General features: G+C 37.8%; 1 protein-coding gene across 3 annotated transcripts in view; it reads left to right on the top strand.

Annotated features, from left to right (window-relative positions):
• The window catches only part of LOC114247436 (adenylate cyclase type 6), a 181,225-nt gene that overhangs the window by 16,468 nt on the left and 137,477 nt on the right, over positions 1 to 27,280 (top strand). For all 3 annotated transcript variants that reach the window (XM_089739824.1, XM_089739891.1, XM_089739792.1), the window contains exon 2: positions 18,420 to 18,598. The gene's annotated coding sequence lies outside the window, so the exon portion shown is untranslated. The remainder of the gene's footprint in view (positions 1 to 18,419; positions 18,599 to 27,280) is intronic.

Here is a 27,280-nt window from a genome sequence, read left to right as displayed (position 1 = left end):
GAATAATAAAACGGTGTCTGACAGTAACCTTCACGGGTTTGATGTGCTAGTCATATACAACAGGTACGTGTTTTTTTTTTTTTTTTTTCATATACATTGTGCGTGTCTTTCCTTTAGTGCAGCACAGGTTCAAGATTAAACACGAAGTGTTCAGTTCGTCTGTATTTACAATAACAGTATTCACTAGTGTATTCAGTGACATATCAACGTGGCTGTACACAATTCAGTCCTGATCCTAAAATTATTCGGGATCAATTCAGATCCCATAACGATGTACGGTTGCTATAGGAAAAACATTATTTCGGATCCTCATGATCCACTATCGGTGTTTTTAGGTACCTCAAGCACCGGTCACCTTTCTTGTCGAACTCGTCGCTTGCGACGAAGGGTTCGGCGAGTAAATTAACCCACAAACATCGCCCACTGAGACTCTCGGCGGATCTTCTGAGTGGGTCGCGTTTCCGATCCGGTGGTAGATCCTGCGAAGCACTGCTCTTGCTAGCGCTGGTGTTAGCAACATCCACAGCTTAGAGCCCCATGAGTTCACCTATTCGTTCGGCGAAGCTAGCATGTGACCCCAACTAGCATGACCCCAATCCTGACTAGGTCAATAGAGCAGATAGGAAAAAAAATGGCAGAGGTATCATAAAAAGAATGAAAGAACGTTTAGCAGATGAAGTCTTATACGTTCAGGTATTATACGTATTATAACCAAAAATAATAATATTAAATTGTAAATTGTTTCTTGAAAGGCGCGTAAGAGTTTTATTACTTTAACTTCGTTTCCTTCGCTTGCATTGGGTCAATATAATTTCATTGGTACAATGCTATTTAAAAACAACGAATAAAATTATTTCTGAAAATACTCTGACACTTGTATTCATATATAGGGAACGACATCGCTTGTGCTTCGTATTCCAAAGGAAATGTTTCTAATCAACTCGTGCCGACCGACCGGCCATTGAAATGCAATGCGGACGCAATATCTGTTAGTCTATAGTTCATTGCCGATAGGATTCAAGCCGTTGCGAGCCACTCTCAATCCTCTCGAGGTACATGCGAACTGAATAATTCGAATTAATTATGAAGGAAGATGAAACGACAGAAATAAAAGTAATATTGAACATTCAAATTAGTTTTTATTACAATAAATTGTTAATCATGTTTTCGTGCCATCTAATAAATAAAATTACTTGGTGAAGGTCGATTATTTTTGTTATTCGACCTGTCTCGTTTCTTGTTTAGAGTTTAATGTGACGTGATTCATGTGATATTTATCTCGATTTAAATCGACTTCCTGATGTCGAAGTATGAAAGTTACAGAGCTCTCCTATTGATATGTTGGTTTAATAATTCCGACATATTTGAACAGTAACGTAGGTAAGTTAGAGAGCATCTCGACTCAGTTGTGTCCTTTAATATAGCGACTACAGCTCAAGCGGAACTATTGGTAATATAACTTACTTACATTACTGAATTAGATCTTAACCTCGACGGATAAATATAGTTTGGTAAGAAGTCTTTGAAGAACAACGACACTGAAGACATTTTTTAACTATAAATCAGTTACTCAATTCAACACCCATTTTAGTTTGGACTCAAATACTCGTAATGTACCCGTGTGACTGACACCGGTAGTGCTGACTAGCACAAACTCAAACTACTTTAGATAACTTGTGACCGCCATTTGCATACGCGCGTGAGCAAGTTCGAATGTGTGTATGGAGTTGAGTTACTTCTTTATCTATTGGTGTGCAGGGAACTCGTTGGCACTACGTCCGTGTTAACGTAACAAGTGTATCAGCTGATTCCAATAAAGTCGGCAACTTTTTTTGTAAAAAAGCAACCTATGACGTAAGTCAGCTGTATTTAATATTAACAGATATTTGAACTTAATTTAATATTATAGACCTTCAACGTTACATCGACTTAATGAGTGAATCCTCGTCGGCAGGTAATTGATTAAGTTTTAAAAGGGATTTATAAGAGCGACTGTCACAATTTTGTTCACAATGAAGTGAGTTTACAGATAAAAACGATTATGTCATTTTAGTTGTAATATGACCACACTTAATACATGCACAATGCACATGTCTTATATAATAAATAATAAGCCATAACTTGCTTCTCGAGCACACTCACAAATAAGTAGCTTGTCGTTCGCGTCCATGTTGTTTTGCAATTAGCGCCACCACCATCACTGGGTTGGGAACTAGAGATCAGGTATAGGACGCGCCCTAGAAAATATATACGAAAGCACTATACAGTGTACAGTAGGCACTACGCCGGAGAGTAATGAATTTATAGAGGCGGGCTGGGGAGTCCGGGCCACCTTTATTCTGATAATTCACGGACAGGCTGTTTCGTTACGATCCTCTGGCCCTAATGTTGTAAATCGAAATTAAGGGAAGATTAAATCGGACAAGAATGTTTCATTTATGTGGACGACTTCTATAAACACTTGCGAGGCGTGATTTGTGTTACGTTATACAGTTTGAATTTAAGAAACACACAGTACTTATAATACTATCTATATATTAATACGTGAAGCAAAAACTTTGTATCCCTTTTTACGAAAATTGCGCGGACGGAGGAGTATGAAATTTTCCACACTTATAGAGAATATAGAGAAGAAGTGCACAATACTAATATTTTTTTTAAATAATGCATAAAAGATACATTAAATCAATAAAGAAAACATTACACACACTACATACCATGTATTTGACGCACACACGCATGCATACTATTTATTGTCAAACTTTTGTTCTTGATGTCCGTTGTCAAATTGAGAATAGATAAAATATTGTTTGTCTTTGTTAATATTATTGATAGTGTAGTCTTGGCGAAATTTGTGATTATAGAAGTATAAAATACAATCATAATAGTGTACAAACTTACAGTTCCAATGAATTATAGTCGAATTTCGACTACTGCGGGACCTCTAGTTAATGAAATGTGTTTGTGACATGTCGCGTTCCTGAGGTTCGCTGATGATTCCTACGAAAGTTTAGCAATTTTTAAACCAACAACTTTGTTCTTTAGAACAGTCACTTACTGTGGAGACGAGAGTGTTGTCTGTAATCAGTAGTCATGACTAAGGCACGAAAATCGCGACAGTCATTCGGTCGATAAGCGTATGACCGCGAAGAAGCTGGTACTCGCTTCTGTGTACCGTATGGAGCCTGCGATCTGTGGTTAACACCCCTATATTTTGTACTATATGTTATTCGATAGTAAACTCCTGACATTTTGCTGTTGCTATCGATAAATTGTGTGCGTAGTCAGATATCCCGCAAAGGTCTTCGCGTCAACTTCACTTGAACAAACAAACATATACATTCATTTTTTTTTTACATACGGCCCGTTTGATTATTAGTGGAATCCAATCCTGATGGACGTTGGCAATGGCAGACCATACCTAATGCTGAGTTAAATCATATTTTATAAAGAATACGTTTTCGCAACAAAGCGTTAAAACTATTAGCTGTTGTAACAAATCAGTCTCACGCTATGAACCCAGCCTCATTTATTTGTTTAATATCAAATTATTTTACATTATGTCATGAGATAGGAAGAAAACACACTGAGAATTTTCTAGTTAATTATATATAAACCCAACTATGAACCTCATTCTCGGTACAGTGCCACATGCATACATATGTGAAAATAGTATCTAGTTATGTGGGGCGTGTTGTGAGGAGGCTTGCCATAAGTCAGCTGTTGAGCACCGCCGGTCTGAGCTTCAATGGTATTATTAACAAAAATAAAATAAAGTCAATGGGTGTATTCGTAATTCAATGAAGTGATCATCCGTGTCTGTCTAGAGGAAATTAGTAGCACAGATTTCTTTGTCAGAATAAAATACTCGGTATTCTTTTGTAATTTCGATGTAACAATGAGAACCGACTAATAAAACCTTGTTGCTGTACTGAACAAACGTAACCGACTTAATTAAAAACAATATTACGGTTCAATCTCGTGTTTATAATTTCTGACGTTTTGATTCGGTTCATTTACATTTTTTGCGGCCCCTCAACTCTCCGGTCGACTAAATACAGAATATTACAAACCATATAAAGGCCAAACTTGAGAAAATATCTTTAACTAGTTTTTTTTCAAGCGCTTGAACCTATTGCCTACAATCATTTATCACCAGATTCATCAACTATCTTCGACAGCAATAGTAAATGTACGAAGCGTACGGTTGGGAAATAGTGAAAATGTTTAGGAATTAAGTGATTAGAATACACTTAAAGCTCAAGTATCGATTGAGACGTGATGTGAGAAAACCTCCTGTCGCTCAACAACCCACTTACGAACCTCGCATTAGAACAGAACTCATGAAAAGGCAAGTGGGGGAGAGTGAAACGTTTAATACGAAGCATATCTATCCCATTACTCTCCCCCTCGGGACGCCGGACCGGCGGTCGTCGGCGCCATGACCACCAGCCCTCTCGATCGGCAGGCTATCCGGAGCCCTCCTAGATGTCGCCGGTTAGAGTGAGCTATCCTACGGAATACCCCGCTGGGTCAGAACCAACGTGGGCTGAGGATAGCCGGCCTTCCATCACCCGGATACTCTTGCGTAAAACGCGTGCAGAGCAGCTTGCACGTCGTCTTCTTAGGCCCCCTTCGCCGGTCTCCAGACCGACATGTAAGGGGGACCCGAAACGCTTAGAGGGCCAAGGCTTGGGCGACATCCGACATTGCAGAAGTCGAGCATCGCCTTCCACGACTCGTCGCTGCCGAGCATCGATGCCACAACACTCGGCAACGACAAGTCGTTTCCTCTTTCATTCCTTTTGAACTTGGAAAAACACAGTAGTGGCTGTGTGCGTTCATCACAATAGTCGTTTACTTTAATTGTTAAATGGTAAAAGACTTCCCCTTGTTTTTATTACAACAATCAAGAAATCTAAACATTAAAATAATAATTCAATATTTTTATAGAATACATACAGTTCAATCTGTACGTTAATGTTGTTTTGTTTTTTTAAGACTACACAGACAAACTACATCAGATATTGTTATATGAACGATACCCCAGATACTACAATAAATAAATAAATATTACAATAAATAAATATAACAATGCAAAAACGTTTAATGTTTTACAAATAATACCTACATTTTTTGATATTACATTGACATCCATGAAACTAAATACTATTTAAATGTTCTCTCTTCCAATGTTCATTGTTTTCTAATGCTTTTGGCAGGGTATAATTAATCCAGTAGCGGATGCGAGACAAGCTTGAAGTGTTGCAACTTACAATAAAATTTCCTTTTTTTTTTAAAATCTAATACACAAAATATTATTTTAATAATCTAAAAGTACATGTTATTACCCGCAACACGCTTCGTTAGATACAATAAAATACAGTGTAGTTTTGTTGTCTTCGTAGAAGAAGACGATTATGTAACCTGTAACCATTATTTGATGGCTCGTATGACAACTATTCATGTTAAAAAGTTCAATTATTTTCATAATTAGTTCTTATATAATCCGCAACATGAATCAAAATCATTATTTTAGATCCCGCGTCGTCACGCGTCATGACGTGTGCCACTCGCACGCAGTTCCCCACAAACCCACAATGTGCCACGACTCAGTACCGCGTTACTGTGGAACGGTGGCCAGGGTATACTGATTTGCGGTGCTTACATCTCGTAATGTTACAATTTCCTAAATTTGTAATTGTCTGCATTGAGCTTGAAATATTTCCTATTCCCTCCATATTCTTGGATATTCTTCTCCGTATTCTGCTATAGAAATGACTTGATACAAGTCTGCCTTGTCTAACACAAAGTTAATGCTAATGGCCCAAATTTTTTAATACATTTAGTTCCTTTTTTTTGCTTTAGCATATGGCCCACACTCATTTATTCTAACCATTGATTCATAATTGAATGTAAATGTAACAGAGGGATTATTCTATAAGTATTTTTATTCACGTCTGAGTACCCAACATGCAGGTAACGTTGCGAGCAGATGGGGCGAGTTTATACGGCTCTGCTGTAAATCCATTAACGCGATCTTGAGATCTTCACCTATCTACAAATATGAGTACGTTGCGAATATTACAAAGCTGCTTAGTTTTGATATCAATCAACAGTGTATTCTGTATAATAATCTGTGGCCTGCGAATGTTCTATGTGAAGCGATGTGAGATTACCATGGCCACGAATACTATATCTAGCGCACAAAGATCTCCGAATTATATTAGGCAATTCTTAGTTTAATTTCGTACTACGAGAGAGCTGTTCATTATGTCTCTAATTAGTTTTAATGTAATTTGAGTGAGAGAGGTCCAGCCTCGGCGCGGACTCGACAAAATAAAAAGATGTTGCTCTCAAACGTTGCAGCTTCATTCAATTTGGGTTTAATTCACGCTCCAAGTGTTGCTTTCTCATCAAAGGGCTGGAGCTTGTAGCGTTAATGTTGTTACAAATTCGACTTCTTTTTAAGTGACTGTATTAATGTTGGCTCTGTTTTTTAAGACCGACGCGATTCAAAGAGCTACGGTAGCCATGTTTAGGGGAAGATAGAACGGACTTTACCCACCCACCCACCAGTGACGAGGAATACAATATTACAATATTACAAAAATGTGCGTTTTGGGCCTATAAGTTTGTGTTTATTTATTGTATTTACTGATTAATCTTTCGCAGTACAGGTATGATCTAGAGCGGGGTCCTTTACGAAGTTGTTATTGTTCTTTTTCCAGAAATGATCGGAAGGTTAGCTTTCTTTATAGCTTACGTCTTATCTGTAGTTTGATTTTCATATAAACGTGTAGTTTGTGACTGTTAGCACTTTCTATCAGGCCGCGAAATAGGTGAAATGGTTAGATATTGGTTGAGACAATGTAAAAGAGTTTTCCCAAAAAAGTGGGTCATATTGAGGCGTGCAAATGCTAGTAAATATTTTTATCATTATGTGCAATATGTTTAGTTATTATTACTATAAAATTATGATGTGATTCGTTCAATGGTAAATAGTTGCACTATTTCATAGATCTAGAATAAATTTTATCTAGAATTATCGATAAGAGTAATTCAAGTACTTCGGTGTTGATACAGTCCCTTTAACAATGAACTCAAATGATAAACAAACAAAACATAGATACTTGGCGTGGACAAATTTAACTGTAATTATGTAAAGTCAGATGTAATTAATTTGAATATAAATTTGTTTTTGGGATTGCTCGTTTAGGCTCTTAATCGTCCATTTAAACTTTTCATGTGTTTACCGAATATGATGTTGTACATATATGAGGGTGAGGTTAAATGATAAAGTGAGAGCGAGATACTACAGTGACAAACTTATTATTACTGGGGCATTGTCTTAAGGATTTGAATCACGGACACTCACGCTACGCTAATTTAGAAAAAAACTTGCAATTGTAAAGTACACCTTCAGGTCGCGGTCGTGATAAAACTAATGCTAATCTTGTAATTAAAGTAAAATGAATCACTAAGACTTGCCTAACAGTCATTTTAGAAAATATACACATTGCTGGAATAAATAAATAAATTAAGTATTTCATTTGAAAATACTCCACTTGCTAACAAAATCGAAGAAAGTAAGCTTTTAGAGTAAATGACCTTTTAAATTACATTTTTTCTCTCGCCATACACAGTAATGCATAAATGTGTGTACATACATGTGTATGGGCTAAAAAATAACCTATGTCAACTATTAAACTCTTACCTTCTACAATGAAAATGCTAACTTAGACAGATAGTAGGATTAGTGGAATATTAATGGGTAATTTAAATTATTTGAACCGCCTGTTTGTTGATCACGATAACTTTGAAAATATCGGGTTGTTCATATCCTGTGATTTGTGTGTAGCAGTAAACATTTTTATGGATACCTCCATTATATTGCATTCACTGGTCACTAAACAAACTAAAGCGAGCTTCTTTGAACAAATTGTAAGTATCAAGTAAACTGAATTTTGTGCAAAATCAAATTGACGGACTGCTTTTAAGACATCAAGTCAAAAAGTCCTTGAAATTAGAGGACTCCTGATTTATTCACTATTTTATGTACCTCTCATTTTATATTTTGGGGTACCGCTACTTCTTAGAGAGTTTGTTGAAATAACTATCTCTATTTATTCACAAGTACATTATAATCCAATCCAATTATAATAATAGGTATTCAAATAAAAGAGGAAATGTATAGTACCTCAAAGATTACAAAGACATTACTTTAATATATGTGAGTTATAAAATCCATTGGTACTGCACGGTCGATCAGTTCAGCATTATGCTGCATCGGTTATTTTTAGCCATAAATAAAGGAAGGACGGATGTCCTTAAATGGATATTCCACCTGCCCCTAAAGATGAGACCAAACTAGAGATTTCGAGGTGTAAAATGCAATATAGATAGTATCTTGGGTTTTTTAATACATCAATGGGTTCATGTCTCAATAAAGTAGGTAATTCAATATTTTTTGTAGTTTTGAAGTGATACTGGTATAAATTCAGCTTTTTTTGTCTACGTTTCTACCAATAGCCTCAAGGGGCTAATCTGGCTTCACCGAATTCACATTTACGACTGGTGGGCCAGCGCACGAGACTCAGCTTGAATGTTTTTGTGTTTACAATATAAATGTTATAATTATGGCAGTAGCACTAACTGTGAAGGTTTGCGTGTGTGAATGCGTGTAATCGTCCTCGCTTTTGAAGTCGTCGAAGCCTAAAGGACAAGACGTCCGGTACATTCGTGTTGAGCGATGCACCGGTGTTCGAATCTCAGGCGGGTACCAATTGTTCTAATGGAATGGGTACTAAACAATTGACTTGACACGGTGAAGGAATAATATCGTGTAATAAAAAATCAAACCCGCAAAATTATAATTTGCGTAATTGCAAGTGGTAGGACCTCATTGTGAGTCCGCGCGGGTAGGTACCTCAACCATGCCTATTTCTGCCGTAAAGCGGCGTTTCGGTTTGAAGGGTGGGGCAGCCGTTCTAAATATACTGAGACCTTAGAACTTATGTCTCAAGGTGGGTGACTCAACATCAAGTGGGCTGTGAGCTCGTCCACCCAGATAAACGAGAAAAAAAATCTTCTGTGTGTGCGTAAATAAACGTGTATCTTAGACGTTGAACTGTATTGTATTGTGAATTTTGATTTCTGACCCGTGTGCATTTTAAATGTCAAATTCACGCCACGTTGATCGATTAACGATTTTATGTTTAGTAAATATCATCATTATCGTCTAGTTATAATTTTATTATATCCTACGGAACCTTAAACAATGAGTAGATGCTTCTACTCGTAAATGCTAAAGTTATTTCAATGTTATTTACATTTTAGTGGACATTAATAATTCTTTAAGATTAGAACTTGTCATTGCGTGTTAAATTATTTTACATCAAAGTAATAAATACAGCGCGGCGCCGCGGCGCGGTGCGGTGCGGTGCGGTGCGGTGCTGAGCGTGGATTATGTATAATATGTATTTGTGAAATTATCGTGGCGTGATGGTGACTGCGAGTTAATTGGACACCAGCCTCATCAATAAATAATGCTTAACGAGTCTTTCGCACACAATAAGAAAAGAAAATTATTTGACAAGTTAATAATTCGTTTCAGGGAATTACCACGAATTTTATCTTGTAAATTTATCTTAAAATTTTATTTAATCACGTATATTGTGGTATCACGATCAGAGTTCGATAGAAAAATATCGCATAAGAATTGAAAACAAATTAGTCCCCAGTCATAATATAAAGTACTTGGGATTAAAACTTAGTAAACTATCAATAATTACATTATTATTCTTATAATAAACGTTATAAATCTCATTTGTACCAATGTTAATGAGCTATGTTTTTGGTGAACTTTCTATTAACCGCGGCTCAACGTTTGAGACACCCGCAGTATTTGGATCAAGTCAGCAACTATGCCGGCGTGTGGATAGCTACACGGACAAACACCACGATCTTGTCTAGGTCTGCCGCGGAGCAGATGTGTTTTCCAGTTTGAAAAGTCGGACAGCTGCTACACAATAATATTGAGACCTCCTCATGTTATAAAGTTATTTATTAGCTTTCTCAGCCGAATTTGTATTGGACCGTCTAATTTGTTCGTTCGTTCGTTCGTTCGTTCGTTGGCTGTGGACCGCCAGGAACTGCACAAGTTTCGAGTAACTCGATTGCATCATAATAAATGATATCGGTAATTATAGGTTGATTATCCCCACGACACCCGTAATAAACTATAATTTTCATTGTGACCGTGTTGAGCCAATTGTGAAAAAATGGCCTCGTTTCCGCCAATTGTGTAGGCAGGCAGCCGAGATGAAAGGTATAGAACAATAACTTTTCGACAGTGGTTCGGCATAACAACTCAACCGCGACATGACTGGGGTACAGAAATAGGAACCCTGTAGTCTCCCGAATGAAAACCTAAAATTTCAAAGAAGTGACTCGAATCCCGATAATGTCCATTTCAATTCAAAACACTCCAGTTTCCGATAAAACTTAACGTAGCCATTGTTGTTAACAGAGAGCAAGGGAACAAGTTGCAGGTAACGAGGGTACACTGGGAGCTCGTCGGTATTTCCTATGACCAGCTTTATGTAGCATGTTCACGTGTCTTCAATGTACACATGAAAAAACTACAATATGGTAAACAGAGGGCGTAAGCAAACGACTCCAGGTAATGCTGCATCAGAATAAATTAAAAAAAACGTAAATTACTGAGAGCTAACTCGCGGATCAAAGCTAATAAAAAAGTAATTTGTAAACTCTAGTCTTCTTTGACGAGAGATGGCCTAAAATTTAATATCCGAGTAGAAATGAAAAACTGAACAAATTGTATAAAGCTAAAACACCCCGCTCTATGAAACCGCAATATTCAAAGGTTCTAATGTTGTTTGCTCGTGAATTCAATAAAACGAGCTCCACAAGGAATGTGCATCGCAAATGTCTGCTTCGGATTATGCCGTATATTGAATTTTTCTTTTCCCTCGTTAAATGCACACGCGAAGAGTGATTCTAACTCAAAAATATGTTTTGGAAAAGGCTGTAAAATTCAGAATAGGTATTTTAGTAGTATAGTAGTTACACAGTTTCTGACAAGCCTCTTTAGTTGGTTTTAATTTTTCTTAGTAATTTGGTGACAAATTGACTAAATGCCCGCTTGTTGCTATATAGCTACCTATATCAATATATGTACACAGCAGGTACTTTCATCCTGGTTTAGCTAATAAATATTAAATAGCCAATACCATTTTCATGCAATACTGCTTTTGCTGCAGCCTAGCCTTTATCTGGGTATTACAAATATGCAATACGCACGGAGCTTATTGGAAGTCCTCGTGCAGTCCAGCGTTATAAGCTCGCAGTGCTATCCGATACACAGCAATGTAATAATACCAACACGTACCCGTATTTCACAAGTTCAATAGGAATTGATACATTCTAAGCGAAACATACACTAAATGTTAACTACCAACTAACAGAGGCTTTGTAATCATTACTTTGGATTTTTTAATTTCTACTAATTAGTGAACTAGCTCACGGCCCATCGTGTGTGCTTAGTGTGAGTTAACTCAAATTTTAGTTAACTTTTACGTGATCGAAAACTTTAAAAAACACGCACTAAGCACACTGATTACCGTAGCTCGCAAACATTACAAGGTGAAGAATGCCGCCGATCAACTTGTGACATGATATTTGAGTCTTATTTAAATAGCATAATAGGCTGCCGGCATATAACAGCCTGTAACAGGCTTCAACAAATCATAACGCATGGCTGTGTCGCGGCAGTAATAGGCAGAGTGGTGATACCTAATCCTAGCTGGTGTTCGCAGCACGCTGATATGTCTTCTTCCGTCTTCTGTGAATCCGTTAATCGCCTTTTACGAGTTTCCCGGGAAGAGATCGGTTGGTGCTGCTCTAAGCCCATATACCGTTACGGTCAGAGGTCCTAATGTTATTTTTTTTATTCTCTTTGACTATTAATCACAATAAAACCTCAATATCATCATCTAACACATTCTCAATCGCATTCTCTGTATCATTCATCTGCACTAGCAGTATCCGCGGCTTTTGTTTTACAAGCTCCATATTCTCAATAATTCAAAGAATTTGGTCTCAAGTGAGAGATTTAAAGTTGTAACTAACTATACTTGAGACCTTAGAACTTATATCTCAAAGTGGGTGGCGCATTTACGTTCTAGATGTCTATGGGCTCCAGTAACCACTTAACACCAGGTGGGCTGTGAGCTCGTCCACCCATCTAAGCAATAAAAAATAAATAAATAAAAGCTTTTTAATGAGCTTCCTAGTATTGTTGTAATACAGTTGAAATCTGAAAGCGAATTCAAATGTCTACGTGTTAGCTTGTACAAATACCTTCACTATCTATTCAACACAAAACTGCCAAATTAATTAAAATGCCCGTTTATAAGCGAAAACATAAGTAAATCTCAAAGTAATGTAAAAGATTAAATAAGTATATTCGTAAAATTAATAAAAATTTTAAAGGTATTGGGAGGAAGTTTGTAAAGAAAACCTAAAGAAGACCGCACCACAGGAACTAAGCGTAATATTCGCACATTCACACATCATTAATGCACGTTCAACTTGTTTCCGTGTCGAGAGCACGGCGCCAACTTGTACAACTCATCAACTATTGACGTTTGCGGGAATAACAACTTTATTTCAGGACACATTTAGGGGCTATAAAGCTGCTAATAATTAATCAACGTTGAGTTTTGTATTATTTTTGAGCGCTACTTTTCTATTTAGTGTCGGTCTTTCGCGTAATATTTCCCCGGCGTTGTACTAAGATGAATATCGAGCTCATTCTCCACATAGTGTGTCTAAATGGTTACAGATGCCCATCCAATATTAACATATCATAACATACATCCTACCGTCGGTCCTATTACAACTTAAATGTAATACTACACGTACATATGTGGATTCAAAATTAAATAAATATCGAAATATGAATTGAAAGTTAAATAAATAGATCAAATCTTTGTCAGAGTTTCGAACAAAAATACACAAAAACACATGAAATTGTTTAACATGCCAGCTTACTCAAATACATTTATTTGATTTCAAAATAAATTTAACACATAATAGTTTTGCTCAGTATTGAACCTGAGATCCTTTGTATCAGAAGCTGAATATGTACATACATACCAGACATTCGTAGCAAATGCTGGATAAATTTTAGAAAAAAAATGTACATTTAGCATTTTGTGTGTAAGACTTGTTCCCGTCTTGAAACTACACAATTAAACTTGCATTCAACTGGTAAAGCTTTTTTTTATTGCTTAGATGGGTGGACAAGCTCACAGCCCACATGGTATTAAGTGGTTACTGGAGCCCATAGACATCTACAACGTAAATGCACCACCCACCTTGAGTCGTAAATTCTAAAGTCTGAAGTATAGTTACAACGGCTGCCCCACCCTTCAAACCGAAACGCATTACTGCTTCACGGCAGAAATAAGCAGGGTGGTGGTACCTACCCGCGCGGACTCTCAAGAGGTCCTACCACTAGTAATTCTTAATGTTGAGATAAATAAATGTGTATTTATATAAGGCAAAAGTTTTTTAAGTTGTTTGTTTTACGGTGAGTATAATATTTAAAGTTAGTAGAAAATAATCCCCAATACCTTTTCCATATTTGAATTCTGGGTCAATCGCCCGCTGCATCTGAATATCCTTGGACTGAATGTTATGGATGACGTCTGTCGTGCTTTTGAATAAATATAGAAGGTGCCTGTTTTTCCGCGATCCCAATACATTTCGATGATAATGTAAATGTGTACCCCGCGGGACGGACGGACTTCAGCGAACACGAACGTGGAAATATGTATGTATATATATATATATATATATATATTATTATGTGCAAAATGTTACTCTTAACGTGGCAATGATTCTGTGATTTTATTTGATATTTTAATAATTTTAATCTTTATTTTAATTTATCTGAAATTCTAAAGTTCTATCGAAGTTGGAGATCCCGTGGTTCCTACTTAAATCAGATACATGGCCGTTTCCAGGTAATTAGTTAAATTGTTCATTAATTCAAACATTCAATGCCTTTCTGTCGTCATCACCGTTGATTCTAGTACCCTAGGTGCTCGCCAGGTACAGACCCAGTCAGCCAGTCCATCCGCTATTCATGTATTTTGAATTTATCTACTGGATTTTAACTGACTTATTATTCACATTGATATGATTCACATCTTACTTAACATGCTTAAATTACTATAATATAAACTCCTGGGATTGAGAAACCGATATTTGACACATATCCTCTACAAATTAATATTAGAAACAAAAAAGGAACAAAACTACATCACACCTAAGAGTATAAACAGTTTACGAGTAGTCAATCTTGAATCTAATAAATATTACAGCAGGATGTAATCAAAATGATAATGAAATCAAAAAGAAAGCGCAGAATAGTTGATTTACAAGAACATTGAAACGAGCGAACGTAACACTCGTATTATGCACATATTGAAGTTGACAAACAAACAAGTGACCCGACGTTCTCCTTCATTCGTCCTCTGTCCAGTAATGTTATTTTAAAGTATTCAAGCGGCCACAGAAGAGTGTGTTGTTTACACGCGAGCTGTTTGTTAGCGCCAGCCTCTCAAATTCGACCATGACTCGAAAACATTATTCTATTATTTGGAGCCATAACATTGAATTTTTTCTTTATGGCTTAAATGCCGCAACATGTTTTTGAACAGACGCTTACCATATTTGATAATGTAGGTACACAGGTACATATTGGCTTAAAAAGGTGTGTTTGACGTCTGTAGGTCGATGACGCTGTGCTTGTGATCATCCCGTGCGCTAACCACTGAATTTCTCACATGATCTTTTTAATGGATCGCGATTCCGACCCACTTGTAGATTCAGTGAAGCACTGCTCTTGCTAGGGCTAGTGTTAGCAATTTTCTCAGGTTGAGGCCGTGAGCTCACCTACCGGTTCGCGCGAAGTTGGAATAGCTCATTAGGCCAACAGCGATTAGGCAGGGAATATAGCCGCGCCCCAAGAAACAATGCGTTATATTAGGGTATTTTTCAGAATCCCTGTAATCTTTAGTACCAAAGTTCTAAGCATCTGAGCCATTATACCTTAAATCGCTATTACATTAAAGCTATTTAAATATCCATAAAGAATTGAGAGGACAGCGACGAATGTAACGGCCCCACACGACACACGTATATATGTTTACGTGTAGTACAGCAAGGACACAGCTTTGCCCCTCGCGTTGATGATGTCCATGGGCCCAACTCGAGTGCGCTCGATGGACAGCAGTAACCACACACCGTCGGGTTGGCCGAATAGTGCTATGTCAAATAAGTCTAAGTCGTCGTGGCCTAAAGGATAAGACGTCCGCTGCTTTCGTATCTAGCGATGCAACGATGTTCGAATCCTGCAGGCAGGTACCAATTTTTCTAATACGTACTTAACAAATAAATGTTCACGATTGACTTCCACGGTGAAGGATTAACATCGTGTAATAAAAATCAAACCCGCCCCACTCACGGCTGGAGTGCCGCAAGGCTCTGTCCTCTCGCCTCTCCTATTTAGCTTATTCGTCAACGATATTCTCCGGTCGCCCCAGTTAGCTTTATTCGCCGACGACATGACTGTTTACTATTCGAGTAGAAATAAGTCCCTTATTGCGAAGAAGCTTCAGAGCGCAGCCGTAGCCCTAGGACAGTGGTTCCGAAAATGGCGCATAGACATCAACCCAGCGAAAAGCACCGCAGTGTTATTTCAAAGGGGAAACTCACCGCTTATTTCCTCACGCATTAGGAGGAGAAATATCACACCCCCGATAACCCTCTTCGGCCAACCTATACCCTGGGCCAGGAAGGTCAAGTACCTGGGAGTCACCCTGGATGCATCGATGACATTCCGCCCGCATATAAAATCAGTCCGTGACCGTGCCGCGTTTATTCTCGGTAGACTCTACCCCATGATCTGTAAGCGGAGTAAAATGTCCCTTCGGAACAAGGCGACACTTTACAAAACTTGCATAAGGCCCGTCATGACTTACGCGAGTGTGGTGTTCGCTCACGCGGCCCGCACACACGTAGACACCCTCCAATCTCTACAATCCCGCTTTTGCAGGTTAGGCGTCGGAGCTCCGTGGTTCGTGAAGAACGTTAACCTACACGACGACCTGGGCCTCGAATCTATACAGAAATACATGAAGTCAGCGTCGGAACGGTACTTCGCTAAGGCTGTGCGTCATGATAATCGCCTTATCGTTGCCGCCGCTGACTACTCCCCGAATCCTGATCATGCAGGAGCCAGTCACCGTCGACGCCCTAGACACGTCCTTACGAATCCATCAGATCCAATAACCTTTGCATTAGACGCCTTCAGCTCTAATACTAGGGGCAGGCTTAGGGACCCCGGTAACCGTACTCGTCGAACTCGACAAAGAGGTCGCCGTGCAACCTAACCCATGCATCAGCCCGCTGAGTTTCTCGCCGGATCTTCTCAGCGGGTCGTGATTCCGATCCGGTAGTACATTCATTCGCGAAGCAATTGCTCTTGAGTTGTTAGGTCTCCTTCGGAGGCGCTCGGGCAGTTGTTAGGAAATCCCACCCCTCCTGGCTGAGCCTTTGCTCGCCCACCTGTCCTGGTGAAACTGGAAAGGCCTTCGGGCCACCAGTAATCTTTCAATCATTAAAAAAAGGCTAGGTACCACAGCCCCGCCTATTTCTGCCGTGAAGCAGTAATGCGTTTCGGTTTGAAGGGTGGGGCAACCGTTGTAACTATATTAAGACCTTAGAACTAATATCTCAAGGTATGTGGCGCATTTACATTGTAGATGTCTTTGGGCTCCAGTAACCACTTAACACCAGGTGGGCTGTGAGCTCGTCCACTCATCAAGCAATAAAAAAATAAGTCACTACAAAACCAACTTGCGCCATACGGGATTTTTTAAATGACATGTATTCTTATTTTGAATTAACAATATTTCTACCTATTTAATTCAGCAGACGTTGCACACTTCCCACAGAATATTATTCATATTATCGTTGCGATAATTATTAAGATTCAAATTTCGCACAACGCAGATATCATGTAACAATAATGCCTCGTCCTAACAAATTAACGATGGTTCTAAAATTGTTGTACTATAATAAAATAATAATTGGGTTGTAGTCATGAATTAGTTGGAATATCGTGAATATTAAACTAACGGGGCAGATTTTGTAAAAAAATATTATATTTACCTACACTTAAATTTAAACATGGTATAAAAATAATTAATATACTCGGTCGCTCGTTACCTATCAACTCATTTATACGTTATAGGATATATAAGTTGTACATACTGTAAACTAGGTTCTGTACTGAATTTCACTCGCAATAACAAGATCGTGTCCAAACCCATCTAAGACTTTTTCTATTAACTCAAGCATCCTCTTTTTAGCACTATTGGAGCAACGTTAACCAATTTCGTTTGGATGATTCTTCAGCGTTTCTCAAAGAAAATGATTGCTATTAGTTTCGCCTACGTTGACTGTTTCATTTCACAAGAATACAAATTATAATCACAATTTTTTATTTTATTTCAATTACATATTCAAATTACAGCTTAACTGACAAGTAAGCAGAAGCAAGTGTGGATTCTTGTTTGTCAACGACTTCCTTTCCCAAGCAAATGCTTGCATTGCTAATGCAACTCTAAACCATTGACGTCTTTCATACGATAAGTAAGTTGCTGAGATTGAGTAATTCGGTAGGGCTGTGGCGAAACCCTCCGCAGATATTAATAATTATAAAATAATACTTTTGGGTACGATGTCTGTTGATGAGATATTTATATTCTGTCATTTATACATTTAGCTGGAATGCAGGATACATAAAAACAAACGAAACTAATATTGTCACATAAAATGTTTGTCTACCCACATCAATGCATTATTCAATACAACCAATGAAATGTTTACAAAATGTATATATTTATTTATTGTACTATATCTGGTACAGATTTAGAGAAATTATGAATATTCGCTGCAAATAAGTAAAGAATATTCAATAGAAAGTATGGCTGAAGCTTATTCAGGAAAAATTGAATTTTCTATTTTTTTGTAATAAAATGGCAAGCCAATTTAAAATTTTCAAACTCATGAAATTGAACGGTATTGTGCAAAAAATAAGACATAATTTGATGTAGCATGATTTTGCATGCAATAGCTTAGAAAACTTAACTGTGGTATATCTATCCATCCTATTTGTGCATACAGTGCCTGCCTACTAACGCCCGGTGCTCGTTGCACTTACGTCACAGGGGTGAGGTTGCGGCATTTTCCACTTTATGCAGTAAAGGTATAGAATATTAATTAGCGAGGTCGGTGTGCAGTGTACGTGTGTGTTCCAGGAGAGCGCTGGGCCGGCGGCGGGCGCGCAGGCGCGACGCAACAGTTATATCCCTGACGAGTGACGGTCCCGCGTCCTCACTCGCGGCCCGATCGTCTCCTAGTCTGGACGCGACTCGTGAAACCCAGAAGTTACGCTATTGCCGCGCGCTCTCAGCTTCTACCTTTTGCCTTCTTTCATGTAAGTACTCAAAATTACTAGTTTTTTTTCTAGTTTCAGGTTTTATTTTATTTTTTTCTTGATTTTTTTTTATTCTAATATTATTACATGCTGATTACAAGAGTTTTTCAATTCTAAAGTAATTTCTTTTCATATTTCTATATGCTAAGTACTTTCCTTGAAAAACTTTTTAAGTATGTATATTTATGCGCGTGTGTGCGTATTTTCAGGTCTTGTATCTTCGCGTATTTAGATTTATTTGTTTAAACAGCGCTTTCAAAGATTGTGTTATTTTTAAGAGCTAATAAATTATGACGGCTCTAAATATTTCGCACTGTTACTGTGCTATCATTTAGAAATTATCTACAAAAGTTACTTGAACACAAATTTAGAATTCAGTCACAAAATAATTTCGTGTAGTTAAAATTAGAAGAAAAAAAAAGATTTCCAAGAAAAATATAACAAAAGTTGTGGTTGAAAACATATTAAACAAAAAAATCACAATTCCTCTTAATAGCGGTAGCTTTTTACTTGTGACGATCACATGAATAATTAAAAATACTTTGACATGTATCTTTTGCGTATAAGCATTGAAATTTTTAGAGCTTTTTTTGCATAAAACAGATCGGAGTGTACCTCATTAAAAAAGGTTAATTTGATGTTATTATTTAAAGATCAGATTTGCAGTTTTTTTTGATAAAACGTATAGGATTTGTCTGCAAATACAAATACAAACGCAAATCTATTAATTCAATTAACAAAAGTAGCCGGCAGATTCAGCATACGATTCTCAGTAAGTAATAAAAGATACTCGAGTAATACAACAATTATAGAAACGGACGTCGCAACGGTTGAGATTTAATTAAAAACATATTGCTAAAGAAATATAAGACTGCAAATTATCAAGGAAATTTAATGTTTGTAACGACGAACTTTCAATGATTCCTTAGGATGTCACCATATCAAGAATGAAAAGATTACCTGTGGATAATAATTGATCTAATAGGTTGATTGCTAAAAGAAAATTACGACTGAAATAATTAAATTTAACTTCTGTTCATTTATTTATTATAAGTTACACAGAAACAAATGAAATTTCATGTAACTTTCTATAATAATGAATAATTAGGGGCTATTGTCAGAAAAAATATTTTTTTAATCTCTCGTATTTACATGAAAATCAAGCGCACGAGGGGGCGTGGGCGGGCGGGTGCTTCAAAAATGAAATATAAGTTACGGACTTCATTGGAACCTAATCATTTATATTTAAATTCGATCATTTCTCACGTATTCATCAATTATAGAGAAGAATCATTTACTGTATTCAGTTTTTTTAGTAAATCACATCTGATTACATAGTCCCAAACTAGGATTTCTAATATCGGGGAAACCAGAACTGTTCTACGTATTACATATAGAGATTATGTATATACACAATGTATATATTAAACATTAACACGGATAGAATAAGCCGTTCACACGAATGTTTATCAGAAGGCTAATATATTTAAAGCTTTTTAATGGAACGAGAAAATAAGAAATTAATTAAGTTCCCGTGATTATACATTGTATCAGGACAATATTGTAGTAAGCTCGTCAGAACACCGCGCGACTCGGCTATAGCGTCGTGTTTTGTTCTACCATGAAGCCATTGTGCCTGCCAGGTCAAACGGTCACACAATAACTATTAAATGCCGTTGTGACTTTAAGTTGTAAATGAAGGGAGGTTGCGTCCCACCTAATGTTAAGTGGTTGCAGTCGGTCTTGAGTACTGATGTAACTAGGAAAACAGCCAAGCCGCTTGAGAAACTTTTTAAATGGGAGTTCATGGAAACCCAGACAGTGTGGGGAAAAATTAGTTCAAGACGCATAATTTGAATGAATGAAGCATTTCTAGTTAGTAGGGATAAGTTCTGGGGACGACCAAAGCTCTAGTAAAGTGAAGACAACGGGAGAATCTCCGGAAAACGGGAGAACGGGAAATTTCTCAGAATAGTCCTAATAGAACATTACAACATATAGTCTCAGGATGGGTGTCAGCTACGAGTATCTGCGACATTTGTTATATCCATATTATGGCCTACCACTTTGCGTATGATCCTTCAGTGCGCATTTGTTCGGGGTGTTTTTATTGGTGATAGGACGTGTTGTGAGCCCGCATGGTTAGACACCACGACCCTGCCTATTTCTAACGTGAAGCAGTAGTGTGTTTCGATATTTTGTTTAATACGGCTATTGTTTGCTGTGAAAGCTTTTTTATGGCTCTTACGGGTAGACTAGCATACGACCTACCTGATAGTGAGTGGGTAAGTGGTCACCGTCACTCATGGACCTTCAGCAATACTAGAGGCAGAGTCAAGCCGCCGCCTACCACTACCACTTGGCACTCTCCGGAAGCCTAGTTGGATGGATTAAGGACACATGGCATTCGGAAAACTCTGTGAATGGGGGTTCATTTTAAAGCATGTACGTGGCAGAAAAGATCTCTGAAAACATACTGCAGATGAATGCAGTGGTTTCAGGTAGTACGGATGGGCTGTGGTGGTAGCTTAGAAATCATGTTTCAAGATGGGCGGCGGCATTTTCGTTGTTATAGTTGACTATGGGCTCCAATAACGACTTAACACCAGGTGTGCCGTGAGCTCATTCACTCATCTAGGCAATAAAAAAGCGTACTAATTCCGATTTATAAAAGAAATACGTTGAACGAAAATCCAAATATTATAATTCTCGTGTGACGTAATTTTATTAAAGTTCGTATTTTTCTTCGATTTTTTCATGGAATATTACTTTGGTTGATTCTCACGATAACGAAGTATGAGGAGAAACAGTATAAACTATTTTAAAAATAATATTGTGTTTATTGTTACTATACGTTAGAAATTAATGGTAAATCCGGATGTTAGATAGTTTTATTTTTTGGTATTGTATCGAGATTTATCTCTTTCTCTCTCTCTCTCTTCGCTATGTATCCCACGTGATGGCGGGGTCAGCTTTCTTTATTTTTTTCCTCCAGTTCGCTCTGGCTTCGTCATCATCGTCAGTAGCATTCCATTCCCTCATGCCCTCCAGCACTACATCGTTTCGCCTTGTCTTTGGTCTTCCTCTAAATCTCCGATCGCGTAGGTCAAGCTGCAGCAGGTCAATTTCTTGTGTAGTATGGTGGCGTCCTTTATACGTGTTCACACCATCTCCGCTTACTCTCCTAAATCTTGTCGGCGATCTCCCTCACACTCACTGCAGATTTTATCGAGCCTGGTCACACCACACATCCACCTCAGCATCTTCATTTCGGCAACTTGGATGGTAAGCGCGTTCTTTTGGATTGCAACCCATGTTTCGCTGCCATACATACATTGTACCGAAATTTATACAATTTATGAATATGTAATAATATAAGTTATTTTGAAGTTTTTATTATAAACCTATTTTACAATATATTTTTTTAAAATAAATAATTACTTACTTCGGTTAACAAATCAATGAACTACGAGTATTAGCAAAAATTACAAATTGAAAACTGAAAAAGAAAAATCCACAAAAACTAATTAACGTAATTTCAATCTCCGAACATACCAATTATCTTGTCATGACCGATAAGGGGCGATAAGTTTTCAAGGTGCTGTACTGTTTTTCCATAAATAGCGCGTTTCTTGGTGAAATTGGCGAAGGAAGACGGAATCTGCTCGTTACGTGTCAATCATAATGATGTATTGAATAAACCTCTTCATGCACCTTAATTTCGGAGCCTTCAGTCGATAAACAGCTTTCGGTTCAAATATTGAGATACATTCAAAATGTAAACGTATGAAAGTACAGTGTTTTGTGATTGTGAATTCGTATTTCTATTAAAGTGGTTGGTTTGAATAAAAACAATTTATGATTTTCAACATTTCGTTTTTGCCGACACGATAATTACAAATTGGTCGTCAAGATATTAGGATCATTTTTAGTAGTGTTCAGTATCAGAGTTATTCGGAATAGCTTCAATCTCTGCAACTCCGACATACCAGCTACTTTCGTTTGATTGCATACATAAGAGAGCCGCGGGAATTGTCTGTAATCTCTTTCTTTCGGATCGTTTGGAACGTCTCAATTTATCGAAGAACTACGGTTATTTCTGAGTTTTGTAACGTATGCTCCACGAAAAGTGCCCTGAGGAGTTGTTTGAGATAATCCCTATCAAGATAAACCTTTATCTCCTATTTACTAATGCACTGCTCGCCGCCGACGCAGATTTCATCCATATCACCTGTATCGCGTTCATCTATAATGCATTTTCAGATATTTTGTTGCCACTTAATATCACAGTGTTTTGAGAGTCCTGTTTTTTTTCAAAGATTGTTTGAGGAGAGTCCTCTGTCATTGGTAACATCTTAGCTGTGCCGGATCAAATTGGCCGTCGGCCGTTGGATTGACTGTTCGCAGCGGTAAAAACAAAAGAATTATTGAATTAAATCTAAACCGGTTTTAATCAGACTATCATTGACGTGTGATGCTGGTGGTTACATATTAGACGTCCTCGTCCGTCAATACATGTTATTAACTACGTACTTGTTCAAAAAATCATTATTAATTGTTTGATGTATTTATAATTATAATTTAGAAATTGTTATCAATCTGTGAAAATCTATTTAATTCGTGGTGTGAAAGAAAAGTTTATCTAATTTTTGTTCTGCGCTGCCAAATACGCCATTACTATGTAGATAAGGTTGTATATCAATATCGCATGTCGTAGCTAGTGAGAAAATACCGTGCAAATACAATTTGGCTATTAGTAGGAGTAGTAGCGTTGTATACTAGCGGTAGTAGAAGACGAACGAGATTACAGCACGCCCGATATTAAGATGCTTTAGGTTTTTTTTGTTACGCATTTAAAGAGCAGGGGGCGACTACTGCACCGTCCAAACGAGTGCGTCACGGGACCAATAGACCGTGGTCCGCAATCGTGCAGGTCTATTATGCCCTGTCACCATTATATATATATTTTTTTTATTGCTTAGATCGGTGGACGAGCTCACAGCTTACCTGGTTTTAAGTGGTTACCGGAGTTCATAGACATCTACAACGTAAATACACCACCCACATTGAGATATAAGTTCTAAGGTCTCAAGTATAGTTACAACGGCTGCCCCACCCTTCAAACCGAAACGCATTACTGCTTCACGGCAGAACTAGGCAGGGTGGTGGTACTTACCCGCGCGGACTCACCAGAGCTCCTACCACCAGTAATGAAGGAGGAGGGATCTGGAGAGCTTTGACAAGATCGTTGATTAATAGACATTGTAACTATGGAGGTGTTACAATAGCCGGTGCTACGACTCGTAGACGGACCGTCGGGCAGCCAGCATCTAGTGTAGTTAGTGTAATTAAAATAAAAATAGGTATTCGTTATTTTGTTAATTATTTGAATGTACAATGTAAGAAGTATGTACAAAGTTGTTGAGACAAATTTGAGACTCAGAAATCAACTGTTACGTCAGAAATCAACGTTTTAGACTGAGAAAACTTGAATATTTTTTTGAATCTTGGAAATAGCACCTGGTTCAAAATAATTGAATTAATCACATCCGATCGTCCGGACGCTCGAGATGTCCTTCGCGTAATTTCTTAAAGACTGATTTATACCAAAGATTTTCTGTAACTCGGGTCCCCCACTCGACAGTTGATTGGAAGTGATTAAAAATTATCGATCACACTGAACTACGCCAATCAAAAGGAATGAGATAAACGAATAGGTCCATAGGCTGCGTCTCCGAATTAGTAAACCAATAAAATTGACTATCTTGTTAATTGTATTAGAGTCAAACGAGTTCTTTAGCACGGTCCCAATACATTTATTGTGTTTTTGTTCCGCTTACAAGGGATTAATTGCCGAAAATGTACAACAGTGGTAGCGCTGATGAAACCTGAAACAATAAGACACACAAACATACACACATACATAATTATGTACATACATACGTACATACATACATACCTACCTACATATATACATACATACGTACATACATACATAAATGCATAGATACATACACAAATACGTAGATAGGAAGAATTAGGGTCTACTCAATTTTTCAAAATGAAATCACCCTTTAGCTATCGACACACGTGCTCTATTATTTCTTGTGATATTATTTATAAGAAAGTAAAGGGCTTGAAAAAAACTTTTATTAGGATCGGGACGGCGTTAACATTGGCCTCGCCTGGGTCTGGGGGCGATACATCAATCGCAAACTCACACCGAACAATCGCGTCGAACTTCTGTACAGTAAGAACTCGTTCAGAAGGTACGCTGATTTGTTCTCACAGGTATATGAAAATTGTGAATTCACTGTGATTCATCTGGATCATGCCAATATTATTATAAGTATGGCGATATGAGATGTAAGGTTACATTTATATTCATTTTGAAGATTTATCAGAAGCTTATAAATAAAATAAAGCAAATTTTACATTTACAAAAAAAAATTGAAACAAAGATGAGAAATTCAAGAACAGCAATTGACAAGACGATGGTATGGCTTTATCCGGCAGGGCGTACCTGCCTACGTCTTTGAATACTCGCTGAAAGCAGGATGACAAAATTTCGATTTTTTAAATTTGAGAAAAAAAACGTTTCAACTAGTGCATGCGATACATGCGTCCTAGGTAGAAGGAGAGCTTTACCCTGGTGGTTTGACAATGGAATATTTTCCGTTAATTTGCTAACGTAAATGGCTTCCATGAGCAATTATCATAAGAAATAAACTTATAATAGGTAGTTATTAACAAAATTCATAACTAATATGGGTCACGCCTTGTTTGTTCAGGCCCAAATACTTTAATATATTTAATTTTCTGTGAATTTTCAAAACAATACTCCTCGTAACGTGTACGCGCGGCGGGCGCTACGTACCTGCTACGAGCACTTTCTCCCGCAACTAAGATGAAACTTTTATACCGCGCTCACTTTCGGAAACCCATCCATCTCACCGACTCTTCAAACTTAGTTTAGTTCAATTATATTTATAGTACTTAATCATTCTGTAATTTCTATTTATAGTGCTACGGAGCGCCCCGTATTTTATGCTAAATAGAACTGAAAATAAAACCGCTAGGTGATTTGATTACTATTTACTTTCAATTGTATCGGTTCTAACTACGAAATCTTTTATGCGTGTTGTTTGATACGAACTGCTTCACCTTTGATATAATTGTGAGTGAAATCCTCTATATGCCTTTTCTACATGCAAATACGTATTGAAAATAATCTATCGAGCTATTGGTTGTCATATAACGCTCCTTTATGGCCTGTGGGCCAGACCTCCTGACAGGTCTACCCGCCTGTGGGGCGCGCGAGGTTTGTGGGATTGGACGGTCCGCAGATGTTGAGTGCGGACCGCGGTTCCATAGATGAAATTAAGAGCCACTAAACGACTCCCCGGCAATCTCGTTCAAGCATCCAATGCCCTCGAGGTCAGAACCCGGACGCGGTAAGGGGGCTACTGCGGTCAACACTGCAACCAGACGCGCGGCTCACGCTAAGGACCCTGGCCGGCCGATGGAGCATTCGAAGTGAAACGAAGGATCTATAAAGTCGGTCGTCTCGGTACGGCAGCTCGGCAGACCGCCCAAGCGGTATCGCTGGTGTCCCGGGATACCCTGTTGGGTCGGAACCAGGTCATATAATATTCCTGAGCCATATTTTTTTTGTTTTCTTCTCCATCATTTACTTTTTTCATTTTCCCTTCAAATGTTAAAGATTCTTTGTACATTTTATGCAGAGGTACAAGGCGGGCATTCTTATCTGTTTTTTTATCTTAGTTTTTATACGATGACAGCGGGTTGTGATCTTAGTATTATTGGCAGCATATTTTTGGAGACAGCCTACAGAAAGATTTTGGCGAACAAAAAAAGGCTTAATAATTTGGGAACAAAAATTTATTTTTTCATTAGCACCGCTACGAGTACCCTTTAGCGTTCTTCACAAAACTGTTTGAAGGTTTCACGTTTCAAAACCGTTTCAAATGTTCTCTTTATTTTCTTAACATTTCAGGTGCTCTTATATAAAACAACAAACAGAAACCGTTTAAATATCATTTCGTAGCCCGGGGGTTGGCCAGCGAAATGCTCGATAGCTGCTGCCCCCAGGACTGCTTCAGTACGTCAGACAATACAACTTTATAGAAAATGAAATATATTCGTACATGCCGAATCTTGAGCTTTGAATAACTTTATTAAAATAACACATTTTGATACCCATCTTGTCGTTTTGGCGAGGCTTGAGGAAAGCCTAGGTCCAACAGTGGAAGTCTGTGGGCTGAAAGTAGTAATCTCCTATAGCCATGGTGGATTCAGAACATCATCCTGGTCTAAATGAATAAATCATGCGCATTAAATAGGTTGTCAGCGTGTCTAATATCGAACACGGGTTTGTTACTGACGTGTCACCCTTTTGTAGTGAATATGAATATGATACTGGGTTACATTGTACGTGAATGCATTGTGTATTCATGCAGCCTTCATCTAAATATCGTGTTTCCAATTTGTACGACGCACGAGGCATTCTATATACTGTACTCTATACGAGACTTTGCTGTGAAATAATTATATGAATATAAATTGGTATGCGAACTGGTACCTGAAACTAGTACCTTGTTGCTGGAGGACTCAACCTCATGTCCCTAAGTAGAATTCGCTTGTGTAAGTGCCGATCTATCA

The sequence above is a fragment of the Bombyx mandarina genome, chromosome 01 (assembly GCF_030267445.1).
Source record: "Bombyx mandarina strain Sakado chromosome 01, ASM3026744v2".
NCBI lineage: Eukaryota > Metazoa > Arthropoda > Insecta > Lepidoptera > Bombycidae > Bombyx > Bombyx mandarina.
The sequence above is the reverse complement of the archived record's forward strand: the minus strand, read 5'-3'. Positions and strand labels throughout refer to the sequence as shown.